The sequence below is a fragment of the Antedon mediterranea genome, chromosome 3, assembly GCF_964355755.1.
Source record: "Antedon mediterranea chromosome 3, ecAntMedi1.1, whole genome shotgun sequence".
Lineage (NCBI taxonomy): Eukaryota > Metazoa > Echinodermata > Crinoidea > Comatulida > Antedonidae > Antedon > Antedon mediterranea.
Window position 1 is genome coordinate 1,639,201 of NC_092672.1, and position 17,372 is coordinate 1,656,572.

A 17,372-nucleotide genomic window follows, 5' to 3' on the forward strand; every position below is an offset into this window, starting at 1 on the left:
GAGAGGAAACCCCGACTAATCACTCCGCGGTCGCACTAACGTGCTAGCTTACCAGAGGGAAACCCCCGTAATTACTCCGCCGTTGTCGCACTACAACGCATCATCTGAAGATGGGGAAACCCCGCCGGAGTTTTACGATATCAGTCGCGTTCGAAATCGGTCGCGTTTAATTTTGGTCGCGATAAAATGATGTTATACGATCTAGATTATTTTTACTTTGGTCGATGAATATTTATTATTATTAGGCCTATATTAATAATTGATTTTTGTTTTTATTTTACAGGTCAGTATGATGAGAAAGATGTGTGCCTTAAAAAATGACAATTTGTAAACATAGTTTAAGATTATAGTATTATCCAGCATAATGTAATGTCATTTAACAGTACACTACATAATTATTTAAATGTGAAATATTTTATAGGAAACGTAGGCTGCGTCTGTGTCTTTTATTTTATATGCAACAAATTACGTAAAACAATTTATTTATAAACATTCAGTTTACTATTATATACATTGTATTACAATGAACATTGATTGTAAGCCTGGAAAGGCAATCCCATCATTATATCCATTATAAAATTGCATCATATCACCACTATATGTCGTAAATGATGACGTGCGTGTGTGTATTCGTCGTACGTCCGTGTACGTATTACTCCGTGCCTCTGTCTTGTTTAATTTAAAATTAAATAAACACCCGATATGAGGATATTTATTAGGCATGATAATTAGAATGTTCTATAACCAAAAGGGTTGAAAAGAATTTCTTCAGTAAAATGATCATTGTGCTGTTGAATAAAAGGCGACTCGCCATCTGAAACATTCTCTGAAACCAATCGGAGCTGCGCCTTCTGGTATCTGTTTCCTCACAGCTGCTACGTCTTTCTGCTGACCGTCGGGGACTCCCCTTTTTAAAAAACACGCACACGATACTGTACGATGGTTTTTCCATTGTCAATATGTAGCGTTTTAAATTTTACTAATTTTAAAATCATATTAAATTAACATTTTCGAAACTATAAATCAGGGATAATCTTTTTAGAACTTTCAAACAAGGGAGTATTTTTTTAATGATTTTTAAAAGCACATCACTCCATTAAAACCTGTAAAATAAAAATTAAAACACAAATTATGTATATAATAGGATAAACATTATAATGTATGCGACATTTAGCGCGACCAAAGTAACAACGCAATCGATATCAAACGCAACCGATATGATTAAAACAGCGTACTACTAGCGGCGGCGCTTCATAATCATACAGAAATAAAACCGTGGGCGACTTTGCGATGGGGCGACTTTGCGATGGGGCGACTTTGCGTTGGGGCGACTTTGCGTTGGGGCGACTTTGTAATGGGGCGACTTTGCGATGGGGCGACTGTGCCGGGGCGACTTTGTTTTGGGGCGACTTTGCGATGGGGCGACTTTGTATTGGGCGACTTTGTATGAGGCGACTTTGCGATGGGGCGACTTGACTGGATCCCCTTGGTTGTACTCGCGCACAGTGATAATGAATAGGATACGATTAAAATCAGTGAGAAGCTTACCACTGTGCGCTACTATACCCATCTTGGTTGTACACGCGCACAGTGATAGTGAATAGGATACGATTAAAATCAGTGAGAAGGTTACCAATGTGCGCTATTATACTCATCTTGGTTGTACTCGTGCACAGTGATAATGAATAGGATACGATTAAAATCAGTGAGAAGCTTTACCACTGTGCGCTACTATGCCCATGTTGGTTTAATACTAGCGAACAGTGATAATGAATATGTCTGAATCCACCCCTTTCTTTACTCTACCGAGAACAATTGATTTTGTATCGATAGAGTATAGATTCCACACGAAAAATAACGCGAAATAGTAACACGCGAAAACAAATAAAGTTACCACGCGAAAAAAATTAATAATTATTATAGCAATTTTATTTCTTCTCATGCCTATTGATTTGAATATCACAATACGTTTTATTTGGCATCTGATTTGACTCTCGATCCTCCCTAAACAAAATACTTACCTTTTAGTTCGTGTGTCAATCATTTATATTTTGTTATGTTGCCGCATACAAAATGTTGTATTTTTTTTTTTTTTTGTAAATTCACTATTTATTTCAAAACAAATGATAAATACAAACACAACATAGAATAACAATAAACCGAGAATTGAAGCTACCTTAATTATAGCAATAAATGTAAAGTGCACGTGTGAAGGTAAAAACGCGCGCGTTGTTGATCAATGCATTTGACCTTCCCATAATGTATTGGTGCGTGTGGAATAAGCTAGGTACGTAGAGTCAGGAATGATGTCAGGAATTGTTTGATGATTTGTGAATTCTCATAAAAGTTTGCGGTAGGCCTACACCGTGCACGTATATTATTAGTTCTGAAAAGAACTGACGTGAGTTTCTCAATACTATGCTTTGTTTGATCGTCCCATCCATAGATCTTATTATTATGATCGTCCTTAGAAATGAGAAGTGTGTTTTCTGATTCTCCCGAGGATGGATCAAAGTATAATTAATTTATTTGATTGAAACGTCGAGAAACTCAACAATTCATTCATTTCAGAACTGACGCGTGGTGTACTGCAAACTTTATATAAACATGATTTCGTCATGAAAACCTTCAAACAATTCTCATATTCTTCCATTTTCTTTCTTTGTCCGGGCTTTGTCCAGTTGGCATTTATCATCTTATCTTTTTTGCATGCTATGAGTGTTTTTTATGCTAAAATAACTCGCATCTTCACCGTTATGATGATGACTTAGCATATCGCACCGTCACTGCGCCGACAATATATTACAAAACAATTGTTGTTGTTTTGTATTTATATGCTTGGTAGAAAAAAAAAACGACATTGTGATGAAAAATTAAATTGGTAAAATAAATAATTGTTTTTCAAAAACTGCGGTCTCATGTTGTCCGTTGAAGGCGCTCTTTGGTATATATTTAAAACGAGTAGACCGGGGGAGCGATTTTTTTTTCCGTACGAGAGTTCCTCCATCGGTTCGTTTCGGACTCAATCGACTCTCTTCGGTATTCGGTAAAGTCAGCTCACTGATGCGTGACAACATAATACAATTTACATTTACAAACCGCGAGCTTACTTTCACACAGGCTCTCACAATAGTAAAATAAATCTACACTAATACGAGTTTTGATTGACATTAATTAATAACTAGGCCTACTTAGTAATTACATTAAGAACCCAATAGCATATTAAAGATATTTAGGTCTACGACCCAATAGTAGTAGGTCGTATCAGATATTATTTTTTGAAGTTGAACGACCTTTTGTCACGAACGAGAGGCTCTTTTCTTATGGTATTGCTATGTACTAGCCCAGCTAGCCATAGCCAAGCTTGTGTAGGCCTAGGCAATGTATTACTTTATTTAAAGCCCCATTCCCTACGTTTTTTAGATCTAATTTAAGATCACAAACTATATTTAATGTAAAAATAATACTATATGATCCTATTGTGATAACTTTTTTCGTCTTTAAACGGTTAAAAATGTGAAAAATAAGTCGATTCTAATAATTATAGCGGCCCGCTATAAATCCCAAAATGCATTGCGCGCAGATTGATATTTTTGTTTTTCACCTGTAATTCGCCCACTTTTCGATCGATCGTGAGGCCAAAACAAATGGAAGACTCCTAACTTTTCAGCGAAAATACCGGGTTTTCCCCAATTTGTATCAACGGAGTCTGGCAAAAATAGAAAGACAATTAATGCAGCAACTATACAACGTCAGGCTAGGTATATAGGTAGCGTACGATGTTCGTACGTTACCGATGTTTACCAGCTAGGCCTACAAAACTAAGCCTAGCTAGGCTAGGCCTAAGACCGTCCACGAGAGGTCGATCGCCGCGAGCTACTTAGGTAGTGCATTGTTTCTCACTTTTTATCATAATTTACCATAAAACGTACATTTAAGACAAGGAATGACATGGTTTAATGTTTTTAAAGTGATATATATGTATTATTTTCCAAAAAACGTCCAAAATTGCAGGGAAGGGGTCTTTAAAATGATTATGTACAGAAAGAATTCCTATGCACAGTGTATGTTTTTTATACCTTTTAAAATAATATTATTAAATTAATATTTATATTGTAAGCTGATGGAAATTTTACGTTAAAGATGTACGTATTATCCCCAATCATGAAAAATAAAGATTTCAGACTTTTAATATAGGCAATTTTGGAGTTTTAATTAAGTTATTGGCCTACAACTATTATTGTTTATTATGTGTATATGTAATTTGGAAAATAATAAAAAATACATGCAAAGTAAAAAAACATTCAATTACGGTACTGACACGACTACAAATACATTTAATAATAACACATTTTCAAGGAAGCTTGTGATACTATCATCTTATCATGAAGATCGGTTTTCTGTATTCCATTCTTGATTTTATTTTTTTTTATTAAAAAAAAAATGTTCATTTTAATTCAAAATGTCCACCGGCCAAGATATCAATAATTATTAAATTAACACAATATAAACGCTTTATAAGCAAGCATGTGTTCTATCATGAAGTACTCCATGGTTTACATTACAACTTACCAGAATACATGTTACTAGGCCTGTAAATGTACAATTTTTCAAATGTTCACACTTAAAAACCTCTGTTAGTGTTACTGTACATATAATTTCTAACCTACTACTTCATTTTATTAAAATAAAAAATAGTACTGTAGATGGAAATGTACTATTGAAGCACACGTAGGGCTAGGCCTCCTTGCTTGTGACAACCAACAAAATAAGTGCTGCTGCTGCTGTGTGTGTGTTACTGTTTGTGAATCTGATGGTACATACATTGGTTTGTGGCTGCCTATACAGTATTATAAAATTAAAATAATTATTATTATTACAATGAGGTTCAGTACTACTATTAATATTTATTATCATATTTACAGTGAGTATAGTATAATTAATAGGCCTAGTATAAATCTGTCACTCGTGCAAAAAAGCTGCTCACGTTTTGTCTTGTGGTTGCTGTCGCGCATCAGTGAGCATCGGTGGCTTACCGAAGAGTCGATTGAGTCCGAAACCAACCGATGGAGGAACTCTCGTACGGAAAAAAAAATCGCGACCGGCGAGTAGACACAGCGCGGCCTTTATGAATAATATAAAGGTGTAGGCCTAGGCCCTACCTAGGCCTGTTGTAGTTTCTTCTAAGAGCCACAAAACTTAGGTAAGCTGGGTGGTGTTTATAGTTTTTTTCTGTTTTACGCTAGTCTTCTCTAGACCTACTGGTGACTAGGGTGTCAGATGAAATCGGTCGCGTCTGAAATCGGTCGCGTTTGAAATCGGTCGCGATAAAATCAACTTCCGGCATTTTGTATGGCGCGCCGCTAGAGCTATACGTTTAATGATATCGGTCGCGTTTGAAATCGGTCGCGCTATTTTGCATGGGACGCACTAGATACATTTTAAATGTAAACGCTATTATGTTTTTAGTTAATTTTGAATATAGAATTTCTAATACTATTAACAATTGTTTTACCTCGATCGTTATTATTTTTTTACTACAGTAAATATAAATATTATCTCATTATTTATAAATAATTTGTGTTTTCATTTTATCTTACGTCAGGTGTCAATGAATAATTGTAATGTGTTTAGAAAATCGTTTTAAAAAGTGTTATTGAATATTGTTTAAGTTTTTGAAAAGATTAACATGCCACTGTTTAAAGTTTTAATAATGTTGAAATAATTTAATATTAAACAATTAGACGCGCCTATTGCGTATTTTTTAATCGCAGTTAATAATACGAAACTAGTTTTATATCTGCAAGTGGATACCAGCTCAATGAGGTTTATGCAATAAAGGAAGATGATGTATGATGATGATTTTTACGTTCGATTTCCGCCACTCTTACGTGAGCATGGTTTTAGGATAATACTAATAAAATAATATGCCGTTATAAATCAATCTACAGGGCCTATACTATGACTATCTGTACAATGATAGGCCTAGATGTGAGAATAATAATGGATGGATATTAAAAGGTGGGCACGATTCTCAAAGAGGTAATCTTGCACTGATATTTTAAACATTTAGATGTACGAACGGCGTACGGATGTGAGACACTGAGTGGTACTTATATTATTTACATTAAAGTGATTATTATAAATGAAGAAATATTCAAATTAAAAACTATAGTATCGCCGACGTATATACGTAAATTATATACATCGTTTCACCATGGATGTTTCAAACGTATGGTTAGTAATAGGCCTATACGTCATCTTTACATGGCCATGGACAACGATCGTCGTACGTGTTTTGTCCATGATTTGACACACTAGTGCGTGTTTTTTTAAGGGGAATCCCCGTCAGCAAAATAACGTGCAGTTAACGTCGTCTGCACGATCATAGAAGGCGCATCCACGTTATGGCCTATTTCGGGGTTTATTTCAGTAACTCGTCTTTTAACGACCCGCATATAATAATCATTTTTACTAGAAACTATTTTAGGCCTAAACATTAGAAATAAAAATATACACGTGATTTTCCTCAACAATAATCATTATAGGCCTCTACTTAATCCTACATAACGTACGGACATAAATAAAATAGAAATTAAAATAAGGTGGTCCAATATATGATATATCTGCCACATTATGCATAAGTATAAAAATGGATACGCTGGCTTTACGGGTTATACATTGTAACGTTTATTGTTTTTAAATAAATTGTTCTCTTTTACGTAATTGTTTGCATAATACTGTATTACTAAAAGACACAGACGTATATTCTCTATACAGTATAATATATTAATTACAGTACATATAATAAAATAGAGGTAAATTATTATATGCCTAATAAAATATTTAAACGTGTTTAGAAATGGCCATTTTGAAAAGACACGGTCCTTCTCCGAGACCTGTGAAATAAAAAAAAATGATTGATAATAAATATTATTAACCAAAATAAAAAATATCCACATAAATAATCTGGTTCCTAAAAAATATCAATTAAATCTAGACTATATAAACGAAGAAAATGTAAATCCCGCTAGCATGCATCTCGCTCCATACAAAATAGCGCGACCGATTTCAAGGGCGACCGATTTCAAACGTATAGCTCTAGTCTGGGCTCCAGACGGAGTTTTTTCTTAATATTAGTAAAAATATAAATATTTTTGCACATATGGCGTTTCATACGTGTATTACTTGAGTTTGGATACTCCGTCTGGGGAAACACGCAAAAGTCACGTGGTTTGACACCAAGAATTCTTGGTGCATAGATTATCCGGTTGACTAGTTTCAGCTGCATGCGATTGGCTACTCACTCGTACACCATTTTAATATTCATATTTCAGAATTTCAAAGACTCAACAACTAAGATGGTACGCATGAGCTATGTTACGTTTAGACAGTGTACTTGGGTACAGGATTTTATATGGATCATTTAATATTACGCGGAGATAATTTGATTTAATTCCCACCCAGACCCTGTCCTGTTCTGTGTAGTGTGGTGTAGCCCTGTGTTGTGTGTGAATCCTGTTGTGTGCCGGTGGTGGTATTATGTAGGCCTACCTTATTGGCGTTTTATTTGGCAGGTCATACGTGCGAGTTGAGTAAGACCTACGAAGGAGACCTAGACTAAGGACTAAACAATTAATAAACAAAACTTGGCAACACGATTTCATATTTCAACACGAGCCTCGAACTCGATCGTACATTCAGCACTGTACGTAGGCCTACTCGATCTTTTTCATTTTGAAACAAAATGATCATTGGTTGATTCGAAATCCATATTTACATACCGCCCGCCCCATATAGCCAAATACGGTATGATAACCTACGTCATTCTTATCGGATGTTTGCGGTCTGCAAATCGATTTCTATACGTGTTTCACAAGTCTGTATTTTCAGACAAAAATCGCGGTCGAAATAAAAACAAATAAATAAAATAAAAAAACAATACAGACTTGGGGCAAGTCTAGTATAGCTCTAGCGGCGCGCCATACAAAATACCGGAAGTTGATTTTATCGCGACCGATTTCAAACGCGACCGATTTCACACGCGACCGATTTCATCGTAAACCGTGACTAGCCTACCTGGCACCTAACTAACGTGACAATTATGAACACATCAATGGTTATCTTTCCACCACACACACAGCAGCCAGCCAGAGGGCGTACCATGCACACTTTTCTCCCTTTTCTACCCTACAAAAACTGGAGAGTCGGAGGAGGGACGTGTGAATTCTAACTAGGCTAGCCTAGTTTAGTAGCCTACTACTATCTAGGCCTGGGCCTAGATGACCTCAATTTCTTATCAGAAGCTAGTACTACTAGGCCTAGGACATTTTGCCGAATGCTATTAAGTTCGTCGACAGTCATTTAGCCGACAGACATTTTTAGCCGACCGGTCATTTAGTCGACAGGATATTTGGTCGACAGGACATTTCGCCGACAAGACATTTTGCCGACAACTATTTCGCCGACAACTATTTCGCCGACAGACAATTAGCCGACAGACAACTGGCCGACAAGACATTTCGCCGACAACTATTTCGTTGACAATGACATAGGATATATTGCCGAATTGACATTACGAATTATTAACACTTACATCTATGAAACAAATAGGCCTATGTTTTAATTTTATATTTTGTTGAGAATTCGTTGTTCTTTCACGTTACGAGACCGTAATGCAATCGTTTTAAATTCAATTCAAAACTCGTACATACAAAATTTCGGCGGTTTCCTATTGTCAAAGTGTCTTGTCGGTCAAATGTTTGTCGGTCAAATGTCTGTCGGTTAATTGTCTGTCGGCTAAATGGTTTTCGGCGAAATGTCCTGTCGCCGAAATGTCTTGTCGGCGAAATGTCCAGTCGGCGAATAGGCTGTCGGTCAGTGGTCTGTCGGCGAAATGGCTTTCGGCAAAACGTCCCGTTACCGATCAGAATTGTCCTCATCATCTTCTCACAGCTGATGACAGTGCGTGACATACGTGAAGATTATAGCTGCTACACAAACCATCCATGGAGATACTTCCACCACGACCATGTAGACCTACATATACCTCCTTGTGTACAGAGACAGAACTACTGTGTCGTCTAGATGGCTGTTGACAGGTAAGCACTCGTGGATATAGAGTAGAGAAACAACTATATGTTGTTTTTACCAATTTGTAAATGTAAATTATAGTGAATGCACAATGAAGAATGACCAGTTGATATTATAGACATTTCACATTCTGATTTTAGCAGCAACTAGGTCTACTGAATGCTGTATTATTACGTTTCTGTTTTCTTTTTAAGAATGAGTGCAAGAATGTTCTTACTGTTAGACAACATGTAAGCATTCAAGAATACGTCGGATTAAAGAGAAAACTTAATTCAGTTGACAAATGTGGTTGTCTTAAGTTTTACACGTCCAAAAGCAATTAAGAATAATTATCTTTTTAATACAATATATCAGTTATATATATTTGTTTTTCAATGATTGAAAATTAGTGGAAGAAAGTTGTGTTATTATCTTTGTCAGATTATTAATTTCAGGAATTATCCTGATTATTTCATCTTTCTGCTTTCAACAAGAGCTGGTGGGTTAGGCATCAACTTGACAACAGCTGACACAGTCATTATATATGACAGTGATTGGGTAAGTTAAATAAATAATTACTACATTTTATTACAGCGTGGTCAATAATCTGCCATACAATTTACACACAGAGTGTCATTATGTAAAGAAGTATTTGTGCTGAGTAAAGTTGAGCCTAACCTAAATTGATTCTACCCAGCTTATATTTCACATACCAACTTAAGTCTGTTAACCTAGACTTACCTACCACTTTCACTGTTTGGAACACACCATCATGTTTAGAGAAATATCCTAACATGTTCGTAATGAATTTATAGCAGTACAACTTTGCCACCAACTTTATACAAGCTATTTAAATAATAAGGTGGTAAGATAAATTGTTTTGTATTCAACTATGTTTATTTTAGAGAACTAAAGACGTACCAATCTGCCAACAGACTTCTACTTACTGGTACCCCACTTCAAAACAACTTGTCTGAGTTGTGGTCTATGCTAAACTTCTTACTACCAGAAGTGTTTGATGATCTACAAACGTAAGTATAAATTGTTATCAATTTGAATCCGGTCCTGCTCCAGTTGAGGTTCGCAACAGATTGTTCGTCATACAGCATTAGTTACTTTTTGTTTTCATGATGCGGCATGCAGTTATAAAAGATTGGCACATGGCGTGTTGTGAAAACAACATGCAACGCAATTTTTATTTTCTGGAGCATGTGTGAAAGGAAAATATGTCAATCACTGCCCACCAAACAATTTCCCTCTGTAAACTGATGTGGATATAAATTTCCTTTATCTTATTTTTCAGGTTTGAATCCTGGTTTGATTTTAATTCCTTTACAAGTCATGAAGAGGAAGAAGCCATTGTAGCTAAGGAGAGAGAACAACATGTTATATCCATGATGCACCAGGTACTGCCAACAAATCAGTTAATAGTTTCTTAGATCAAAAACGAAGGGAACGGTAATTAACAGAGCGAGACGCCATAAACTTTGCATTAAATCAACCAATTATAGTCCCGATGAGAACGGAACAGATTATACTGGACTTTAATGCATGCACAGATCAATGTTGATATTTTCTGTGGGTAATTTTATTCTGTATTAAAGCTGTTTGTATCTTATAGATTCTTATGCCATTTTATTACGACGCTTAAAATCAGATGTTGACCTGACAATACCTTCAAAGAAAGAGATCATTGTAACTCAACAAGAATTCTACGCATCAACTCTAGACAGGTCAATTATTGATAAGGTCAAACCCAAGGTAAGAACAGTGCATCATGTGCCATGGCTCTGTTTTAATCAACCTAGCTGCCTACAAGCCAGAGTGTCTAGGGGTAGTTAACATGAAATTAGAAAATAAATGAGGCGTGATTCTGCAGCTGAGAAATTGCAGTAAGAATTAGCCAATGATTGGTTGATAACTAAAAGTTAAAAAATCGAGTCCTGATGCCATACTTTCTATAGTTTGTTTAGGTGCCTTATGTTATTAAGTTCCAAATAACTATTGAAGTGTTTATAAAAAGAATGTTGTTGTTATTCATCTTGCCATCCTTTTGTTCAACAGAAAAAAGAAGAGGTAACATTGACCCCAAAAGGTCGACCCAAGAGAGGATGCTCTAAAAATGTTGACTACTCCATTGTATTTAATGAAACTGAGGAATCTGATGATGTTGAAGATTGGTACAAAAAGATTAGAGACACATTAGTCTTTGTAGTATGGTGTTGGTTGGTGTCTTATAATATCCTGTAAGAGGGTGTCCCTGTCCACCAGTACAACATCCATGAATACATTACTTTATACCCCTTTTATTATTTATTTCAGAGAACCAACTGCACCAGGTGAGACTCCATCAAATACAGAATCAGTAGTTAATATTAAGCTTCAAAACATTGTAATGCAACTAAGAAAATGTTGTAACCATCCTTACCTACTGGAATATCCACTTGACCCGGTCACGCAACAGTTCAAAGTTGATGAGGATCTTGTCAAGTCATGCGGAAAGCTTTTAGTGTTGGAGAAGAAGCGTGGACACAAGGTATCAATCGTAAATATTCATGTTAGTTTAAAAGAATGTAATAAGTTAATGAAATTGGCAATTGGTACCAGATTATTTTATGAAACCATCTGAATTATATGTCTGTTTGTCTGTAGGTCCTGATCTTTTCCAAGATGACCTCAATGTCTGATATATTTGTTTGTTTGTCTGTTGTAGGTCCTCATCTTTTCCCAGATGACCTCAATGCCTGATCTGTTTGTCTGTAGGTCGTCATCTTTCCCCAGATGACCTCAATGTCTGATATGTTTGTCTGTTTGTCTGTAGGTCCTGATCTTTTCCCAGATGACCTCAATGTCTGATATGTTTGTCTGTTTGTCTGTAGGTCCTGATCTTTTCCCAGATGACCTCAATGTCTGATATGTTTGTCTGTTTGTTTGTAGGTCCTTATCTTTTCCCAGATGACCTCAATGTCTGATATGTTTGTCTGTTTGTTTGTAGGTCCTCATCTTTCCCCAGATGACCTCAATGTCTGATATATTTGTTTGTTTGTCTGTTGTAGGTCCTCATCTTTTCCCAGATGACCTCAATGTCTGATATATTTGTCTGTAGGTCCTCATCTTTTTCCAGATGACCTCAATGCTTGACATACTTGAAGATTACTGCCACTTAAGAAACCACAACTACTGTCGTCTAGATGGCAGCATGGCTTTTGCTGAGAGACAACAACCAGGTAAGCACCCGCATGGTGAAGATGAAGAAATTTAGAATTATTTGGAAGAACTTGTAAATATAAATGATACTGAATTAAGATGATAAACTCATTCTGATTTTAGCTACTTCTGCTGTATTATGTTAATTAGTATTATGAATATTTTTGCTGATAGAGAAAAGATGGAAAATGTGTTTGTCTTAATTTTTACCAAATTATCTTTAATATCAGTTGGTTGTAGCAGCCACAAAACATGTTTGTTTTTCTCAATTATTCAAAATTAGTGGAAGAAAGTTGTGTTATTATCTTTCTCAGATTAGTAATTTCAGCAATGATCCTGATTATTTCATCTTTCTGTTCAACAAGAGCTGGTGGGTTAGGCATCAACTTGACAACAGCTGACACAGTCATTATACGATTTACTCACAGATTGCAATATAATTTTTTTTTGCGCACTTTTTGCACTCAAGCGCATGATAGTGAAAGAATAAAGAGCGCACATGTGACTTATTTCAGCACGTCTTATTGGCAACATCCTTGAACCCATGTTTTAATAATTAGTCACAATCTTGTGGTGTAATGTTTGTTTTAGTGTAGTGACTTTCAATACATTGTAAAGTAGCATTTATAGTTATATTATAGAATCCACAGTCAGATCTACAAGCCCAAGATAGATGCCACAGAATTGGTCAAGAAAAGCCAGTGGTTGTGTACAGGTTAGTGACCATTAACACCATTGACCAGAAGATAGTGGAGAGAGGAGCTGCAAAGAGGAAGCTGGAGAAGATGGTCTTTCATCAAGGTCAGTTTTGTCTTTCACACCTCCCTAAAAACCCTCCTGAACAATAAACGCCGGATAAATACATTAAATTAATCATATTGTTTTATAGACTTGTACAGTGGTATGCAAACTTCTAGGCATTGATTGTTCTCATTCATTTAAAAAATTCATTATCTTATTTTGTTTTTAGGTAAATTCAAAGGCAGTAAAACTATGGTGAGAGAAGCTGTGATGGATCCCATGGAACTACTAAAAGTGTTACGCTCCACTGATCACTCTGGCATTATCAAAAACTGTAAACAACAAGTCATCAGCGACGATATTGGATCGCAGCGACCTTGTTAAGAATAACGCGGGAAAGAAATTGAAACCAGTAAAGGAGAATGAAGCGTTTAAGGTTCTGGAATCCTGCGATGAGAATGTCATGGAGTTAAAGATCTCAGCTAGAGAAGGATAACTAACCTGTCTTCAACAATCTATTACAAGTTTGATCTCTGCATATTCATTCAATTCTCCATCAAGATATCCACATCAAATACATGGCTCCTGGCTTTAAATTTACTACAGTACTGGGTTCACATACTGTATACCCAATATTGCACAAATTGAAATCTGGGATTGTTAATGGTATTTATGACATTTATTTCTATGCAAGTAGTTACTGTTGTTTTCTTCACTGCACAGTGTTCAGGTTTAAACTATTGTTAACACCAAGTGTTATTACAAGTCAGCACATTGTTCAGGTTTAAACTATTGTTAACACCAAGTGTTATTACAAGTCAGCACAGTGTTCAGGTTTAAACTATTGTTAACACCAAGTGTTATTACAAGTCAGCACAGTGTTCAGGTTTAAACTATTGTTAACACCAAGTGTTATTACAAGTCAGCACAGTGTTCAGGTTTAAACTATTGTTAACACCAAGTGTTATTACAAGTCTGCACAGTGTTCAGGTTTAAACTATTGTTAACACCAAGTGTTATTACTCTTACAACAAAAGAAAATCAAAGTCTGTACACAAATATATCTCAAAATTAAGTAGCACCTTTAATTATTCCAATCTACAAATGGTAATCCATAACTTATAAACTTTAAATTTATTTTATACAGAATTATATTTCACTATTTCTACATCATATAGAAAAAATATTTCTACATCAAAAAATATATTTAAAAACACAGCAATGAAACTAAATGCAAAATTCATTGATATTAAACTATATTATATAATGTCTTCATTGTTTGATTTTTGTCATTTTTAGTTTTACAAATTCTACTACAACTTTGTTCTGTTGTTGTTACTGTGCCAAAGACATCTCATAATATGTTTATTTGTTAATATAATTTCTAATTACGTTTTCATTTAATAAAACTGCTTTTGATAACAAATTACGTTTCATCATTATGTTCATGTTATGTTTTGTAGTTTCAAGTTGTACCACTTTACTTTTAGTATTTAACCATCCAACCTAATTATAAAGAGTTGTATTAATTACATTTAATATAATATTATCACATAATTACTTTAAAACACGCACAACCAATTCTATACAATATATCAAGTAAAAAACATTGCATTATTATAAAAGAATCATTTTCAATAAATATGGCAGCACAGCTTATAAAGATTATAATGAATAAGAAACAAACATTCTTGTTTATCTGCATGCTACAGCTGTTAATAATTATTACTTGCGTTGCTAGTGTGCCGCGTGCGGAAGTACGCGCGCGCGCTCCGTCGATGAAGGTAAGTATGGCAAAATAAAATGTTTAAAAACATTTTATAAAAGCTAATGTTTTAGATTATCATATTGATTTAATCTACTATACGATTTATATATAAAAGGTCGTTTTTATATTGAATACAAATTTAATGTTAGAAATGCAATTATTTGCGATATTAAAAATTGACACCTGCTTGCTGCGAGATTTAAAAATGTGTTTGTTATATAGTAGAAGTAACATACGTTATCAGTGAAAACTAACTAATGAACAAATGTAATATTTCTTATTGAACACTTTTCAGACACGTGATCAATGACGTCAGCTGATAGATTGCAATCACTCATGTAAAGCCACCCCAGCTCAGGACACATAATGAGTAATGAAGACAATGAATTAACATCAATGTTGTGAAGGTTATTACCAGAGATATAGAGATCACGTAATGCTAATTGAACTTGTTTGAGAGAACATTCTGTACCCAAGTGATTGATGACGTCAGCTGATAGATTGCAATCACTCATGAAAAGCCCCTCCAGCTTAGGACACATAATGAGTAATGAAGACATTGAATTAACATCAATGTTGTGAAGGTTACTATCAGAGATAGTGAGATCACGTAATGCTAATTGAACTTGTTTGCGAGAACATTCTGATACAAAGTCATGAAATACATCACGTGATAGATTCTCAATCCAAACATTGTTACATTTACCTTCAATGCCTAAAATGTGTGCAATAACTCTTCCCTTTCGCTCCAATGCCATCTTACTACAAAAGTCACTGACACTATGCCGATCATATTGCATACAATACAATTGCATAATTAGACGTATAAAATGCCCATCACATTGTACACCTGGACTAATGTAATCAATAAACATTCTTATGGAGGTAGATATATCATCCAAATGATTATTTATTTCTAAATCTTTGCTTGTCATGTGATTAATTAATTCATTTATCACAGCATCTTTATGTTGTTTTTTAACAAAGTTTAAATTTCTCGGCAGATAGCGATATGTTGACAAACGATTTGTAACCCAGTGCTTGAGGAAACCGCCAGCTTTATCACCAAGGAAACCAATTGCAAACTCTGTCGCTCTGTATAAATGCTCACTCTCTCGTATCACCTCCCACTCATCATCATCCAATGGTGTAAATAATGTTCGTACATCTGAGCACTCATTCTTAATACCTTCACTTTCACATAATTTGCACAAGTAAAATCCCACCAATGACTCTACTATCAACTTGTGAGGAGGCATAAAAATGTTATCAAAATTCGATTTTAAAATCGGTGGTTCTTCGTAAACAAATCCAAGTTTCACGGACAAATCAACCAAATCTTTAGTCGTATGTTTATCATTCAAATCTTTCATGTTTATTGAAAGTTGGTTTACTTTCAAGCTATCATACATACATTTGCCCAACAAAATCATAGCATTTACATGCTTTGCTGGTGTGTCTTCAAATTTAGAAAGCTTGGCGAATTGTTCTTGTTTGTTGAACTGATTCAAAATAGTACGAAATATTTCTTTAAAAAGTTCAGCTTTATCTTTAGGAAGGCTTTGACTGCCTTCCCATATCAAACAGATTGAACAAAGCAGCATTGGATTTTTGCACATTGCATACGCTTCAGGATGTTTTCTCCAATAATAATAATAAGCCCGATAAGTGTCAATATCCAATTCGTTTCTAAGGGATTTTCCCAATTGTGGTTGTTCAAAATACTCAAAATGTTTGTCAATGTACTTTCCTATGCTCTCGTTGTTGAACCCATTAACTCTTACATGTACGTCACATGCTTCTACGAATTTATCTATGTTTTCTGATCGTGAAGTAAGTATTACGGAACTGTTTTTTAAGTTGTTCTTTTTGAACAGACTAAGTACGCTTGGATTATTAAATCTTAATTCATCTAACCCATCGAGAAGCAGTACAATTTTATCGTCATGGGTCTTTAGAAAATTTTTAATTAACTCTGGATTTTGTGGAAGTTTCGTGTGCCTGCTAAACTCTGTCATATCAATTTGCTTTACAATTAAACCTAAGACATCTTTGTCTAAATCCCGTACACTTAAAAGAAATACAATTTTACCTTCAAATGCTTTAATCGATTGAGTAGCCGTAGCCCAGTTGTATGATAAATGCCTTAATATGGTAGTTTTACCTATCCCACCCTCCCCATCTATAAGAGCTCTACATCCAGGTGTGGAGCTGATAACATCTACCACTTCTGTTAATGTTGTTGGTTTGCAGTCTTTATTCTTTTTAGATTCTTTGCGTAGTTCCAAATCAGTGAACATCTGCGAAATGTCAACACTGTATCTACCACGCATTGTTGCTGGTGTAAATATACTGGCCTGGCTGCACAATTCCTTTTGTCTTTGAAGCAGATATTCTTCAATCTTGTCTAGATACGAAGAAAAATGGCAACAATATTTAGTTAATACATTTATTTTATTTAATAAGGGCCTTGCAATAGTAATACAATAAGTGAGTGCCGCGCCGAAGTGTAATAAACCAAGTAAATAATATAGAGGGCGACAAACACAATTTATTATCAATCAGAAAGAAACTCTGTTAAACG

General features: G+C 35.1%; 1 pseudogene; it reads left to right on the forward strand.

Moving 5' to 3' along the window:
- The first annotated feature begins 8,033 nt into the window (after positions 1-8,033).
- On the forward strand, positions 8,034-14,658 carry LOC140044458 (lymphocyte-specific helicase-like; annotated as a pseudogene).
- Positions 14,659-17,372: the final 2,714 nt, after the last annotated feature.